Genomic DNA, 14,879 nt, shown 5'->3' with positions numbered 1-14,879 from the left:
ATAATAACATTGCTGATCGATGATAGCAGAGTGAGGGCCAAGAACTGGGATATACATACATAAATACTGTGAGACAATAATGATTATCTCTCCGACACTGGATACCCTTTCGATTAAATTCTGACTTGTAAATAGCCACTAGACGATGCCGAAAATCTCATCGCAGGCTCTTCTAAAAACACTTAAGCCAAAATTATTTTAGACGGCGCCAAATAAACCACCTTCTGCTCTTGGTGCTTCTAATACATTGTTGTTGTTGGTATATCGGCTTACTTAGCTCTGCGGTAAGCTCTGCGGTAGACCCAGTAAGCCTCGTCCAATGCGTTCAACTTTCCCCCGGCGACCACAAGAGCGCTACATATTTTATAACCCGCAGGCTATTGCGGTTGTGTGCGCCGAGAAAGATAGCAGGCTGTCGAAGGTAACTCCGAGCATTTTTGGTTTGTTCATTGTCGGATTTAATTCGCCGTCGGCCTGAATATCCAGTTGTAGCCTGACGTCATTCGTCCAGGTGGTAAAAATAAATGGTTGCTGAGGATTTTGTGGGAGAAGAAGCGAGAAAGTTCGCAGAGGTAACCGTGTACTTTTGAGCACAGGTCATCAATTCCATTGCCCGATGTTATTATCGAGCAATCGTCAGCGTTCGCAATGATGGAGACTCTCGTTGCCACGACAGTCGGGTCTAAGTAACCGGAACGACCCAGATTGATATGTGGCCAAGGATTGTCCCCACAGCATCATTTCCCAAAAACTCTTCGGATAATTTTTATGCTCTTACTGCAACAACAACATGAAGAGAGTTTCTCTGGTGGTTGGGGGAGATGGGGGAAATCTAGAAATTTTACAGAAGAGGGTAGGGGACACCACCTTGTGGAACTCCTCTTTAATTTCCCTGGGGTTTGACATTTTATTTCTAAAAAACGACAAGTTTCGACCACTCAGAAATTTCGCCAACCACCGTTTAGAGTTTTGGGGTAGCGAGGAAGCGTCTATGTCTTCTAGTAGCGTGGAAGGATAGAGGGTGTAAAACGCCTTTTATAAGTCCAACACGGCTAGTACTGTGGTCACACAGGAGCGTTGTCTGAGTGCACTTTGCGGAAGCCTTGCTGATGCTTGGCTGGGAACAGGTGCTACGAGAGAAGCAATGCCGTATCTTCTGCTTATCACAACGTGATAAATTTGCTTTCATAAGCGGATACCTAAGCCTTGTCGTGATGACTAAATTTTCGGAATTTTCGCCGCTCGCACCTAGAATTGTCGAAGCAAAAAAGACAGGCATAGATTCTACTAAACACTCATTGGATTGACTTTTGGTAAAAATTTGACAAAATTTCGAAGTCGTCCCGCAACCGAAAACTCCACAAAAATATTGTGCCTGGGTTATATCAGTTGTCCATCGCGAACTGCACTCAGTTGACAGTCTTGTCTATGACATCCATCCAGTTGGATAGAGGAATGGTGCGGTGCATATCCAGAAATTACCTCAATGAAAGAGCGCTGTACTATATAGCGACAACGGACTAGTTGAGTATGAAATAACGTCGGGTGTACCGCAGCAATCTCTTCTAGGACCTACCTTATGGAAAATTATGTATGCCGGCATCCCTGCGGCTTGCAATACCTACAGGTGCAACATTAATTGGCTTGGCGGATGATGTGTGCGTTGTTATAACAGCGAAGAAACTTGCTGAAGTAATAGCCACTGCGGAGAAATCCATAAAAGCAGCCGAGGATGGGTTAAGCATAAACTCATTAACGCTAGCAGCGTCAGAAAAAGGTGGAAAAAGTATGTAAAGCGCGTTTTCTTGAGCGTCACTTGTCATTAAGAGGGCGAGCCTTAAAAAATCTTATAAACTGCATTAAATTGCTATGTATGTATGTATATCTGGATGGTACTTGACTTAGATACGAACTTCTTAGTTTTTCTTTGATGAGGAGGAAGCATCGAAAGCTTCTACCTGACAGTGTGGGACTTTAATCCGAACTAAACCTCCTACTATGCAAGTACCAATCCCCCCGGTACAATTGTCAAGTATTTCGTCGGGAGGTGGTATGAGCACTAGGCTCGCACGTTCGTTCTAGGTCAGATGTACAGATACAGATACAGATAAAACTTATAATTGAGCTGGTATAAATAGTAATAACAAATATCTTGAAATTATGGCTTGCCTTATAGCTGCCTTTTGTCGCTGGTTTTACATTGAGCAGGCTTAAAGGGGAGAAGAGTTTCAAACTCGTATACGTAGGTAAATATATTGCCTGGGCCTGGGTTCCAGCCCATGCCTTCGCTTTAATTTGTGAATTTCATGTTTAATAGGCGGTCTGAAAGCACGGAGTTTTTAAGACGCACTGCCTTGACGGCTGGAACGGCCTAGGTTGCAATCCGCACCGCACCTGCTCTTCAGGTGCACGAATTTCAAAGCCGCACTGCCTAGGTTCCAGTGCGCGCCTACGTTTTAGTTGGTGAACTTCATGATTTGGTTTCAATCCGCGGCTACGCTTCGGGTTAGTTTAATCACTGGTGATACGCCGCTGCCTCTCTAGGCTCCTCAGTTGCTTCAGAATTGAAGACAGTGTGTCGCTGGATGATGCCAAGTCACTGACACCTTTCATCATATAGTCGACTACTGACTATGGCGTAAACAACTGTCCAACCGCTAGTCTCAATTGGTTCAACAGCCGATTGAATTGAGGATACTCAAAGAATACGTGGCCGACGTCTTATACCACGCCACTTATGAAGTAGTCGCAGTACGGGTCATACCCCTGTTTGAATTTAAACAGGTATGCTTTAAATCAGCGATGCCCGCTCAAGAACTAGCTCAGATAAAAGTCTACTTCGCCGTGCGTTGTATTAATCCAGGATACCAGATTTGGCATGCAGCGATAGGCCCAACGACACTTAGTCGTGATATTGTACATATTTTGTCACTCTGTAATGCTGATTTCACGAGCTCGACGTCGGCCGATTTGAGTTAGAACATGCGGGGCGGATGATAGGAGCATCGATTCGCTGGCCAGTATATCTCAGGGTATCATTACGAAAGCTGCTTCGTTGGCCACAGTTCAGAAGGCAAACACGGAGCGCACACAAACGGTATGTTGAGTTGACTCCGCGTAAGTACTGTGCCACATTTGACCGAATTGGCGCCGCATACAGTATTTGGGTTTTAATCATTCGCGATAGTCTACAAACTTCTTAGGAGGACAATAAAAAGTTGTAGATCGGTTTAAAATCAGATCAACATAAGCAGTGGTCGAATAATAACGGACGTAGAGCTTAGTGCTCAAACTACCTTCCCACGAAATACTTGACGCTGGTTTCACATTGACGGTTCTGGGGTTAAGCTTTCGATGTTTCTTGCTCTGAAAAAAATACGTCGCCGCGAGAATCAATTTTTGGGACCATATAAAGAGTTAAAACTGTGGAGAAACTGTTATTAACAGCTGTGTAGTTAATTCACTGTACACTACCGCAATTTTCTGCTAATATGAGCCTAGTAAAAGCCGTTGGCTGTGCTGGCACTCGCATTATGCTCGACTATTTGCATTAGGCAGCTGTTTCCGTTCCACATGCCAATTGTTGCGCCACCGCTGTTATTGTACATTTCCGTACGCTGTTAGCCAGCGACTCTATTCAGTGCTGCTTGCTGTTAGCTGCTTGCTGTTAAGCGATAGCATTTATCAATTGGTTTTCACATGTTTCACTTTAGTCTCAAGCAGATATCCAGCGATATTGAATGTTGTGCTGTACGACAGGGCAACGACGCGCCGTTTAATTGATATTTATCGTTAAATTTGTACTTTTTCTGCGCAAGCGACAAGCCAGTGTGTACCAATAAGCAAACAAATCTTGTTTTTATTATCGGTTAAAGTGGTTGTGTTGTTATCGTTTCTTGGTCGCACAAAATAATAAGGAATAATACATAAATAGACGAGGGAATTGTACGTATAAGCCACGCTCAGTTGAATGTACACATGTAGTATGTATGTAGGTGCCAGCAAGTGGCCGATGTTTTTGTTTCCGTTGGTTTTCTTTTTTTTTAATTTTTAGTTTTTGAAGAGCGGCCAAAACAGAAATCAGAATATTTAACAGCGCGCGAGCAAATGTCAGACGTACTAAAAATTTTGCAGTTAGTTATCCTTTTGCTGCGCGCATGAAAGGAGTCTCGCAGGCTGAAAAGTGTTGTGCGTTGGAGTTTAGTGCAAATTACATTGGGGGGAAAACAAAGAATATCTATGTACATAAATAATTGGGGAAATTGTGAGTGATTGAGTGCCCACGGCGTGCAGTGCAAAGCAGGAAAAAAAGTGTAGAAAACAAATATTGCTGAAGAATTTAGGTTAGCTGCAAGTGTAAACGCCTTAAACTATGCTTTTTTTCGTAGAAAACTCAATAAAGAACTTGCAAAGATGTGTGGAAAAAACAGTTTTTGAGTGAGAAAAGTAGCAAGAAATTTTTCGTGCTCTGATTTTCTTTGCGTTTTCTTGCTTACATTTTGTTTGTTTATTACTTGCATTTGCTTTGAGCTCTCCTTTAGGTTGTAACGTTACCCAGCTGCTTGTGGGACTTGCATGTGGCCGAGATTGTAAATGGCTGTGAATGCGCTCAAGTTGGTTACTGTTATATTTTTCCTGTGCTAGGGTTTTTTAGGCTGGCTAAAAAAAATGCTCAGCGCCTAGCGTAAATACACACAAAAATGCGTTTGCGTCTATAAACATATATTTGTACTTACATAAACATTTGTTTGTCACCTTTTTGACGAACCCTGAACTGCGCTTAAAGGCCGTCCATCGACCGCTTGTCGATCGGGCGTTCGACGGTCGGTTGGTCGGTCGGTCGTCTAAGGCAACGCGACCTAAACACCTGAGCTCCGTCGCGGCGCGCCCTAGCACCACTGTTAAGGGCTGTTTCATTTTGTTGTTTATCAATAAAAATGTTTAATAACGGCGGCAACGTTGTCGCCGGTCGCCACTCCTATGCATTTGCATACTCATACATATTTATATAACTATGTATTTTTACGCGTCACTGAAAGAAAAAAATTTTAAAATTGAAGAAAACGTGCAAAATTTAAAAAATACGCGTATGAAAGAGCAAAAAATCAACTCGTGAAAAATTTTATATGTATACAAATTGAGTACGTATTTAGTAGAAAATATTCAATTCAAATACACCCATATTAAGATCAAGCTTTTGCACTTCACGATGGCGTTTTGTTTGCCTTCACGGTTATTTTTTAATAATTAAGATAAAAAATAATAGTTTCCTGCTGCCTACAATGGGAATTTGAACCATGACCCTCTGGAAACTAACAAATTGTGGCAACCATCTTTGCCCACTCAGCTACAGCAAAGCATGTAAATGTGCTTTCAAATGTTGAGTTTGAATCAACACCACAGCCACGCGTGCCTGGTATGAAAGTATTATTTTTAAATATTTACGAATAGTTTATAGTGAAAAACAAAAAATATATATTATTTTTTACTATGCGTTATTTCCCTCAGTGAATTCATAAAGTTTTTCTTAATATTACAACGCGTTTTTCTCTCAGTGTATCACCTCTGTTTCCAAGTTATTTATGCCGTTTTTTTTTTTGATTATCGGTTTGTTTTGCGTTTCTCAGTAGCAACCGTTATCGACGGCTGCGCTGCCAAGCGAGCTCATAAAGTCTTTAAGTGGCAAATTACAAGAAATACAAATGAATGTTTAAACAAAAATACGTTTTTGTAATATTAGTTACAACAAAATTGCAGCTGTGCAAAAATACAACAAAGCGTAATTAGAGAGTTAAAAGCAAAAATTAATTAAAGCATGAAAGCGAAGGCAAACGTTTCGCTAAAAACTTAAATAAACTAATGAAGTAAAGCTTCATCACTCGCCGGCGAGCTGATTGCCATATTTTGCACATTTGGAGCATATTCTATGTAAATTTTTCTGGGCCGTGCTGGCAGTAAAAAAAAAAACAAGATAAACAAACTAACTGTATAAAAACAAAATAAAAGCAGCTCATGCCCCAATCTCAGCAACTACAGCGACTTGAGTGTGAATATTATAGCTGCTTGCAATTAACTCGGTAAGTCAACAAAAAAAAAACCTTGAAGTTATACGATGTAGTTATATTTAAAATTCTTAAAAAAATCTCAAGCTAAATACCAACAAATGTGCATATTAAATGTGACACTTTGAATAATTACTATTTAATGGGCAATTTCAGAGCGCGCACGAGTTATTTTAGTTTGCTATTTTCGGGTAGCAAGTATGAAGGGGCCTTGTACCTACCGATAACTACATACTCGTATACCCACTAAGTAATTCCGGTATTCCAGTCAAATATATGTATATCGCTAGCTTAGAGTGAAAAGTTGCTGAGTTCCCATTTGAAAATTGTACAGGAGAGGAAAAAACTTCTTATATTTGTTTTTTTTTTTCAAGTATTTCGCAATACTTTGAACACAAAATTTTGCGAATCAGAAGGATTCGATCTTTATAAAAAGATTTCGTACTAAAACCAGAAAAAAGTCAGCTAAATATATTTATCTCAACAAATAATTTGGTGTAGTTTGGTTATAGTTAGTTAAAGTAACCAGTCATGTGTTGAGAGAAATATTTTTAACTGACTTTTTTCTCAGTGTATTTTGGACTTATCGAATTTTCGTAGCTTCTTTTGGACTTAGCAAATTTCGTAAGAGAAAACATAAAACAAGGACCTTTATGTTTTCGAAACGATGCCTCCTTTTAATTTCCCTAGCCTCATGTATCAAAATATGAGTTTTCGTAAAAAGCAACATTTCACTCTAAGCTAGCGATATCGAAAGTGCTAAAATTATGCAATGTAAGTAGTTATTTAGTTCGTTGGTTAAAAAAGAGTGTAGCAAAACAAGAACACTGCAGCCTATAATATTGGCTCATATGAAAAGTCTGTGTGAATTTTTGTCACTACACTGAGAAAGAGTTTAGTTACAATAACTAAATGTGTTTTCTTTCAATAGGTGATTTGGTTATAGTTACAGGATTTCTTTAAAGTAACCAACTCTTGTGTAAAAAAAAAATATATTTAACTGACTTTTTCTGAGCGTATATGGAGTTGATGCCCATACAACGCTACACACGACTTCTAAACCTGGATTGTCTATTATGTCCGTTTCAATGCGGCGAAACGATCCTCTCTGTCCTCTACAGTCTATGGACTGGACTAGAATTGGTCAACAGAAAGGGAGTTTTGTTCCATTATGACAATGTCAGACCAAACACGTCTTTGATGACTAAATAGAAGCAAATTGACGGAACTTGGCTGGGAAGTTTTAATGCATGTACCATATATCCCGTACCTCACGCCGTCTGACTTACATGTCTTTCAGTTTCTGCAAATCTTTCTGGATGGGAAAACATTAGCCGACCAAAGAGCTGCGGAAATCACTTGATCAAGTTTTTCTCCGATAACCCACATAAGTTCTACACCAGAGGTTCCCAAACTTTTTTCCCCGTAGACCCCTTTAAAAACCTTATTGGTTTCGTTGGACCCCCAGCTGCTACATTTCTAACATATTCCCAAAGCTCTTATCAAAAAATTTGAAGACTAGATCTAACGATGTAAATTTGCATAGGACATTTCCTAATTAAAAGTAACTGGGAAAGCTAATTCCATACAAAGAAATGAAAAAAGAATGCATCTGCCTGTGCTACTGAATCCGGAGTCATCCCGAAACAGTCGCATTTTTTCCAGAGTTCTGAACTTTCAGTACAAATGAATATTTTAGGAACGCTGTTTTTGTGTCTTTAGCGGCCATAAAGGTGCTGCGATTTTATGTAATACTTTTCATATATCGATTTATGTGTGTATTCGAATTCTCAATATTTTACGTACCTCCAATGACGAAAAAATTTCAAAAATGGTTACCAAGAAAAAGCTACCCCAGTTATCGCGACAATTTTTCATATATGTAACTATTTGCTTCGAGTTAATTATTTTTTATCTTCAAATTCATAATTATTTTTTTTTTTATGGAAAACCGGAAAATTCCCCTTCACCGTTTCTCACTGTCATTGTTTAGACATGTATATAAAATTCAATAGGAAAATGAATATTCGAAGCAGCCATTTCCGACATTAAATACGGACTAGTTGAACTTTTTAGCAAATAGATGCTAATTGTAATTATCATAACTACTATTGGCACATGTATGTATATGCATACATACTTTTTTTATTTAAAAAATATTTACATATATACATATTTCTAATAAGATAGAGAACTTATACTTATTATTCTTAGCTCAGTGTAAACAAATATAGAGTAACTGCAACGGCATTACGGTGTCTCACCAAAGTAAGTTACTTTTTTCCAACGGAGTTATAAAATTTATTATATCTGAAGACGTCTCGCAAAATATTTCGGACAAATGTTAAAATTTTAATCAAATAATCCTCAGATTGATATTAAGATTTACGTGAGCTGGGCCGATTTGTAAATGAAGATTGCATTACTTTGATTCGGTTGATAAAATTTTTAAGCATTTTTATGCCGACCTTGTAAGTTAAACTCTTCTATCATGTAGGGTGATTTTTTTTTTTTAGATGAAGAATGTAAAAAACTAATTTTATTTATAAATACTCAAATAGGTCCAGCTTATGTAAATTTTAATAATTCTATGATATTTTTAAGTATTTTTATGCAGACATTGTAAGCTAAAACTCTTCTATCATTTGAAGTAGTTTTTAGGAAAAATATTTTTAAAAACTAAATTTTTAGAAGTATTTTCAAATAGGTCCACCTTACGTAAATTTTAATACGTTTCCTTGTAAGCTCAAACCCTTCTATCATATGTGGAAACAAACATTTATAGGAAGTAATTTTTTAAGAAAAACTAAATTTTTCCAAGTATTTTCAAATCAGTCCAGCTAACGTAAAATTGAAGATTTTGCTGAAATTTTAAGCATCTTTATGCAGACCTTTTGAGCTAAAACATTTCTATTATCTGAGGTGATTTTCTTGAAAAAAAAAAACTAGACTTTTTGAGGTATTCTCAAATCAGTTCAGCTCACAAAAATTTTAATATGAATATCTATCTGAGGATTGTTTTATTAAAATATATAATATTTTCCTCAACAATTTTTCTGGAAGTCTTCAAATATAATAAATTGATTTTGCGAAATTTTAAGCATGTTTATGCAGACTTTGCAATGCATTGTAAGCTTAAACTCTTCTATCGTCCGAGGTAATTTTCCCAAAACTAATTATACTTTAAAAAACACGACTTTTTTTGAGAGATTTTCAAATTAGTCCAGCTCACGTTAATTTTAATTCTTTCCGAAAGTTATTGGCGGCTATTTTATATCTGATATAATAAATGTTTTAATTCCGATGGAAAAACAGTACTTACCAATTTTTTTTGTATGGAGGGTGATCCAATCTTATATACATATGTACATACACATATGTATGTATGTATTTTATGCTTGTTTCTATGTATATTGCATGTTGAAAAACTAAGAAGATCAAATAAGTAGAAAATTGCATTAAATCCAAAACCAATTAAAATTACCTTTTTATGACTATCAAAGGCGATCTAAAAAAACTGTCATTTGGCAGCGTCCATTCGTTGCCCCCCGAACCTGACAGTACTCATGCCTGGCAAAAGGCAAATCGCTTTTACTGTAGTTAGCTAATCCGATTACGCAAGCGGTAAGTCAAAGAAAATGCCTCCAAATTTGTGTGTACATATGTATGTATCTACATATGAATTTTTAGATACATACATACATATGTACATAGATACATACATACATATGTATGTACGTATAAACATGTGGGGGTTGTTCTTTAAAGAAAATAATTATTTTAAGTAATTTTTTCTTATACAAAAGAAAATGATGATTCCTCTGAAGCTGCATTTCTCATTTATAGTTAAAACGAATGTAGCAAAAAAAAAAAGAAAATCAAAAGTCAAAATGAGTAATACTTTATAGCATCCATGTGCACAGTTTTCAAAAGAAATTCTTATCACAACCAGCTGAGTGAATGTGTATTTTTTTTATTTATTGCAGCAACTCAATTCGATTTGTCAATTACTAAATATTTGCGCAACATTCCCTTTATATGTAGTAGATAATAAAGTCAGTGTGAGTCAATGGAGAGTTGCGAATAGAAGACGTTTAGAAATAATGAGTGCCAAATGAAAAAAAAAAAAAAACAAAAAATCAACAAAAAAATATGCAAAATGTTTTGTTTTGGTTTGATTTGTTTTTAAGTTTATGGTTATTACCTATGTACATAAATATTTCCCATTTGTTCATTTATGTATGCAAGTGTTCAGTTTTATTACTTGGAATAGTTTTGATAAGGAATTCAATGATTTTTATTTTATCATTTTTGTGAATCTATACACACATACATATGTAGATACCTTGTTAAATGCATGAGTACATTGTTATTGGCGCTATTTATTCAATACGCTGCTTTTATCTTAATTTCGAATCTCATAATAGTTAATAACTTTGCGTCCTAAGCAAATGCTCTAAATATTTATGCAGATAATAAATGTTAAGTTTGGGCAAATTCCACGATTGAGAGAATACAAAGGTTGCGCCGATCTCGGACCGCTATTCCTCTCTTAACGAATTTGACAGAATCGTTGTTTGCATGACGTCACACTGGTGCAACTTGTTTACGTTTTCCTTGCAACATTTTTTCTTCTTCTTCCATTCTTGCTCACGTTTTGGCATTTCTCTCTCGCAATTGCACCAGTGTGACGTCACACAAAAGTTATTCTCAAAAATCCTCTCTGATCGGCGCAATCTTGTATTCTATCATTCTTGGGCAAATTCGATATTTTTATACCCAGTGTATGCTGTTAGTGAAATGTTGGTGATATTTTGAGCTTTGAGATGATTATACATATATTCACTTGAGGTAAAAAAATTAAAAAAAGGTATTTAATAAAAATTAAAGAAATGGAACGGAATGAAATGAAATAGTGGACTATAACAAATTGAAAGAAAATGAAAAGAAATTAGGGAAAAATAAACTTGAAATGAAAAAAAGCTGAGTGCTTAAGCGACTAACAACACATAGTACCTAAAGTTATACTACACTCCCAATCTACCGCGTTCTTCTACCGAAGAAATGTTGTGCACTTCTCAATTATCTCTTCTCTTCTCACTTAGTTACTCAGAGGTGAAATAAATTGTTGAAGTGAACCTTCTTTGCGCTTGGTTGGGTGTAAATGCAAACAACGATGTAACGAAAAAGCGATATGATTATTGGGCTCTAATTCCAAACTCCAATGAAACGACAGAGCAAGAGAAGAAGCGAGAGGATGGCGGGGGTGATAGGGCACGATTAAGATTAAGATTATTATTAAGACTAAGATTTACATTAAGATTAAGACTGTAAGGTTGAGGCTTCATGCGTCGCTATTTGAAACCTCCCTAAGGTCGGCCAGGAACGGCAAACCCAGACGGCGCAGCCTGCTCCTACACAGTGCATGGCATTTACACAGAATATGTATGACTGTTTCCCCCTCTTCTTAGTCATTGTAGTTTCTGCAACATCTTCGGAAAGCCACGTAGAGCCTTTCTACGACCGAACACTTTCTGCCTTTCGAAAACCGGTTTGGAAAGAAGGCGAATAATCGAACACTCTAGTGTCAGCGCTACAACAGTAGTTTGTTAAATGACTTCCACCGGCATTAGTTTGTTTGTGAAAAAGTGTCTTCTGCTTTTTCTGTCGCTAGTCTTCCAGCTACTACTGAGTTCTGATCATAGCTTGGTTTTTAGTATCCTTGAAGCTTCTTCGGGATTTCACGCTATGATGACAGCGGCTTTGCCATCTTCGACGAGCTGTGTTGCCTTTGGTATTTCGTTGTTTATTTTATGCCGTCCCAGCTGCTCGAAAGAAAACAACTTTAAGCTTTTCCATCAAATTAGATACCAGCACAAATTTTCAAGCAATTTAATGAAATGTTTAGTTGAACGAATAACCCATTATCCTTGATCCAATATAGTTTGAATAGAAAAGCCAACAACAAACTACAAACTACGTAGCAATGTTGTACACAAAAATCTATTCTCCCACAAAACAGTTTAGTATTTGCATTGAAGCTTTACTCTGCTTGATTTCGCATAAAATTTCAATTCAATTTCATTACATGGCTTCTTGAGGATTTTATATGTACGTACCCTGCAGTGAAAAATTGTCAATTGTTAAAAATAATCAAGCTTTTTGGCGGTATTTCGATAAATACCCCACTTTTAATTAGCTATGACAAAACCAACTTAAAGCGAGTTGTAAAGTCGTTCAGAGTCAATCGGGAGTTTGTTTTCTTTACAAGTTTCCATTTAAATATGTCCAAAAGCAGTTAGTTACGAGTTAGTTGACATGCAATGCAGAGATATCTTGGCTTGACTGTTTTGCGGCCATCGCCGCACAAATGTATGTAGTTAGCTTTTTTCTAACAAAATATACAGTTAATAGTTAGTACTAGTGTTCGCGTAAACAGTCTAAAGTTAGGTATAAGCTAACGTCACTCCCTGGAGGGTATGTAGTACATGAATACGTGAACAAATCCAATGAATGAAAAAGCTATCGCTTGCTTACTTTACAAATTAGAAGTAATGGTGGCGATAAAAAATATCGATATGTACATAAGGCGAGCTATTAGCGTAGAGCGAAACTGAAAATAAGGCAATGAAAGCAAGAAATAACCAAATGCAAATGAAAGGCTTTGTGGAACGGATACACTTCCTAGATGAAGTAAATGAAGTGGAAATAAATGAATTGATAAGGCGTTTAAAATGCGTTAAATGGCAATGTAAAGAGATTGATAGTTTGTATGCATATACATATGTATAAACAAAGTAAGGAACATATGGAATGGAAAAAAAAATTGGATGAAATTAAATCGAACGGCATGGGTTAGAGCTGCTAGAAAACCAAAAAAAAAAAAATACTTACCATCCACTTAAAAAAAATCTACCAAATCTGGAAAATATCTACAAACTAGCAGACCCGGCGAACTTCGTCCCGCCCAAAATTTTTATATATTTTATTGAAACTTTTTGGTGCAACATTTTCACCAACAATTCACGTTTACGATTTTGATTGGCACATTTGTCTGCTAAGATTAAGGTTTGGTGGTCATTTGCCGCTTTAAATAACCTAAGGAAAGTGTTATATGCGTTCTTGAAATTCTCCAGTTGTGCGGAATTTCATAGCACGGTTATTCGCAAAGCGAAATACATTTTTTCCTCTTCACTCCCTGGCGGCAACAATACCCGGTTCTATAGTGAATGTCCTAGAAGCTTTACAGTATAGTAGGTGCCAAATCAGAATGGGTGCGAATCATTGTTCTGTACCTTAAAAGTTTGAACGCATAATTATATTGGAAAATCACATCCATTGGGCCAATTGCAACGCAGGACCGTCGATATACTCAATGGTGCAAAAGGTCGATTTAATCTGACCTTCACGGCCCCTTTTCTCACTTGGCTATTTTAAGTAATAGCTCGACTTCAGCACCACTTGGCAGCACGTTTTTGCAATAGTATTGCATACATATTTAAAACATTAGCCAAATCGGATCATAAATAAGATTTTTAGTAATAACTCAACTACAGCGCCAACTGTCGGATTAAATTGTGAAACTAAACCATCCAGAGACCCACTCAAATACACAAAAAGTTTCGTTAAAATCCGTACAACCATTTAGGAGGATTTCACTCACAAACACACCTACAGAAGAATAAAAAAATTCATTCAAAGATAGCTAAAGGTCGGTACGTTTGCAGGCCTCACACCCCTTTTCAAATAGCCCAAATTTTCTCCATGAGTATGGGCTTGATTTCAACTATATACATATCTCCATACGAAGTTCCAGTACTGTACCATGAATACTTTCAGAGATATGCAGTATAAAAATTCGATTTATATGGGAGGAGCCACGCCCCCCTTTCCAACAGCTGCCCTCTATCTTCATGAGTATGCGACTGATTTCGTATATCTCCACTTCCAAAGATAGGCAGTATGAAAAATTCGGTTTGTATGGAAGATGCCATGCCCCCTTTTCCAATAGTTACAATTTTTCTCCAAGAGTATGCAATTAATTTCGCACATCTCCATACGAAACTCTAGAACTCTACCAAAAAATTTCCAGAGATAAGCAGTATGAAAAATTCGGTTTGTATGGAAGATGCCATGCCCCCTTTTCCAATAGTTACAATTTTTCTCCAAGAGTATGCAATTAATTTCGCACATCTCCATACGAAACTCTAGAACTCTACCAAAAAATTTCCAGAGATAAGCAGTATGAAAAATTCGGTTTGTATGGAAGATGCCATGCCCCCTTTTCCAATAGTTACAATTTTTCTCCAAGAGTATGCAATTAATTTCGCACATCTCCATACGAAACTCTAGAACTCTACCAAAAAATTTCCAGAGATAAGCAGTATGAAAAATTCGGTTTGTATGGAAGATGCCATGCCCCCTTTTCCAATAGTTACAATTTTTCTCCAAGAGTATGCAATTAATTTCGCACATCTCCATACGAAACTCTAGAACTCTACCAAAAAATTTCCAGAGATAAGCAGTATGAAAAATTCGGTTTGTATGGAAGATGCCATGCCCCCTTTTCCAATAGTTACAATTTTTCTCCAAGAGTATGCAATTAATTTCGCACATCTCCATACGAAACTCTAGAACTCTACCAAAAAATTTCCAGAGATAAGCAGTATGAAAAATTCGGTTTGTATGGGAGATGTCACACCCCTTTTTACTATAGCTACATCTCCTACCAATTTCCAAAACTCTACCATGAACACTTTCAGAGATATGCACCATGAGAAATTCGGTTGGTATGGGAAGTGCCACGCCCCCTTTACA

General features: G+C 37.0%; 1 long non-coding RNA gene across 1 annotated transcript in view; it reads left to right on the top strand.

The window, feature by feature from the left end:
- The first annotated feature begins 3,732 nt into the window (after nucleotides 1-3,732).
- Nucleotides 3,733-14,879, top strand: part of LOC108363735 (uncharacterized) — a 38,835-nt gene continuing 27,688 nt past the window's right edge. Inside the window, exons 1-2 of the long non-coding RNA XR_001847651.1 lie at nucleotides 3,733-3,945; nucleotides 5,628-6,077. This is a non-coding gene — a long non-coding RNA (uncharacterized LOC108363735). The remainder of the gene's footprint in view (nucleotides 3,946-5,627; nucleotides 6,078-14,879) is intronic.

Source organism: Rhagoletis zephyria, unplaced genomic scaffold (genome assembly GCF_001687245.7).
Source record: "Rhagoletis zephyria isolate East Lansing unplaced genomic scaffold, Rhagoletis_zephyria_1.1 Rzeph_scaffold_01354, whole genome shotgun sequence".
Lineage (NCBI taxonomy): Eukaryota > Metazoa > Arthropoda > Insecta > Diptera > Tephritidae > Rhagoletis > Rhagoletis zephyria.
This window is presented reverse-complemented; position numbering and strand designations above follow the sequence as displayed.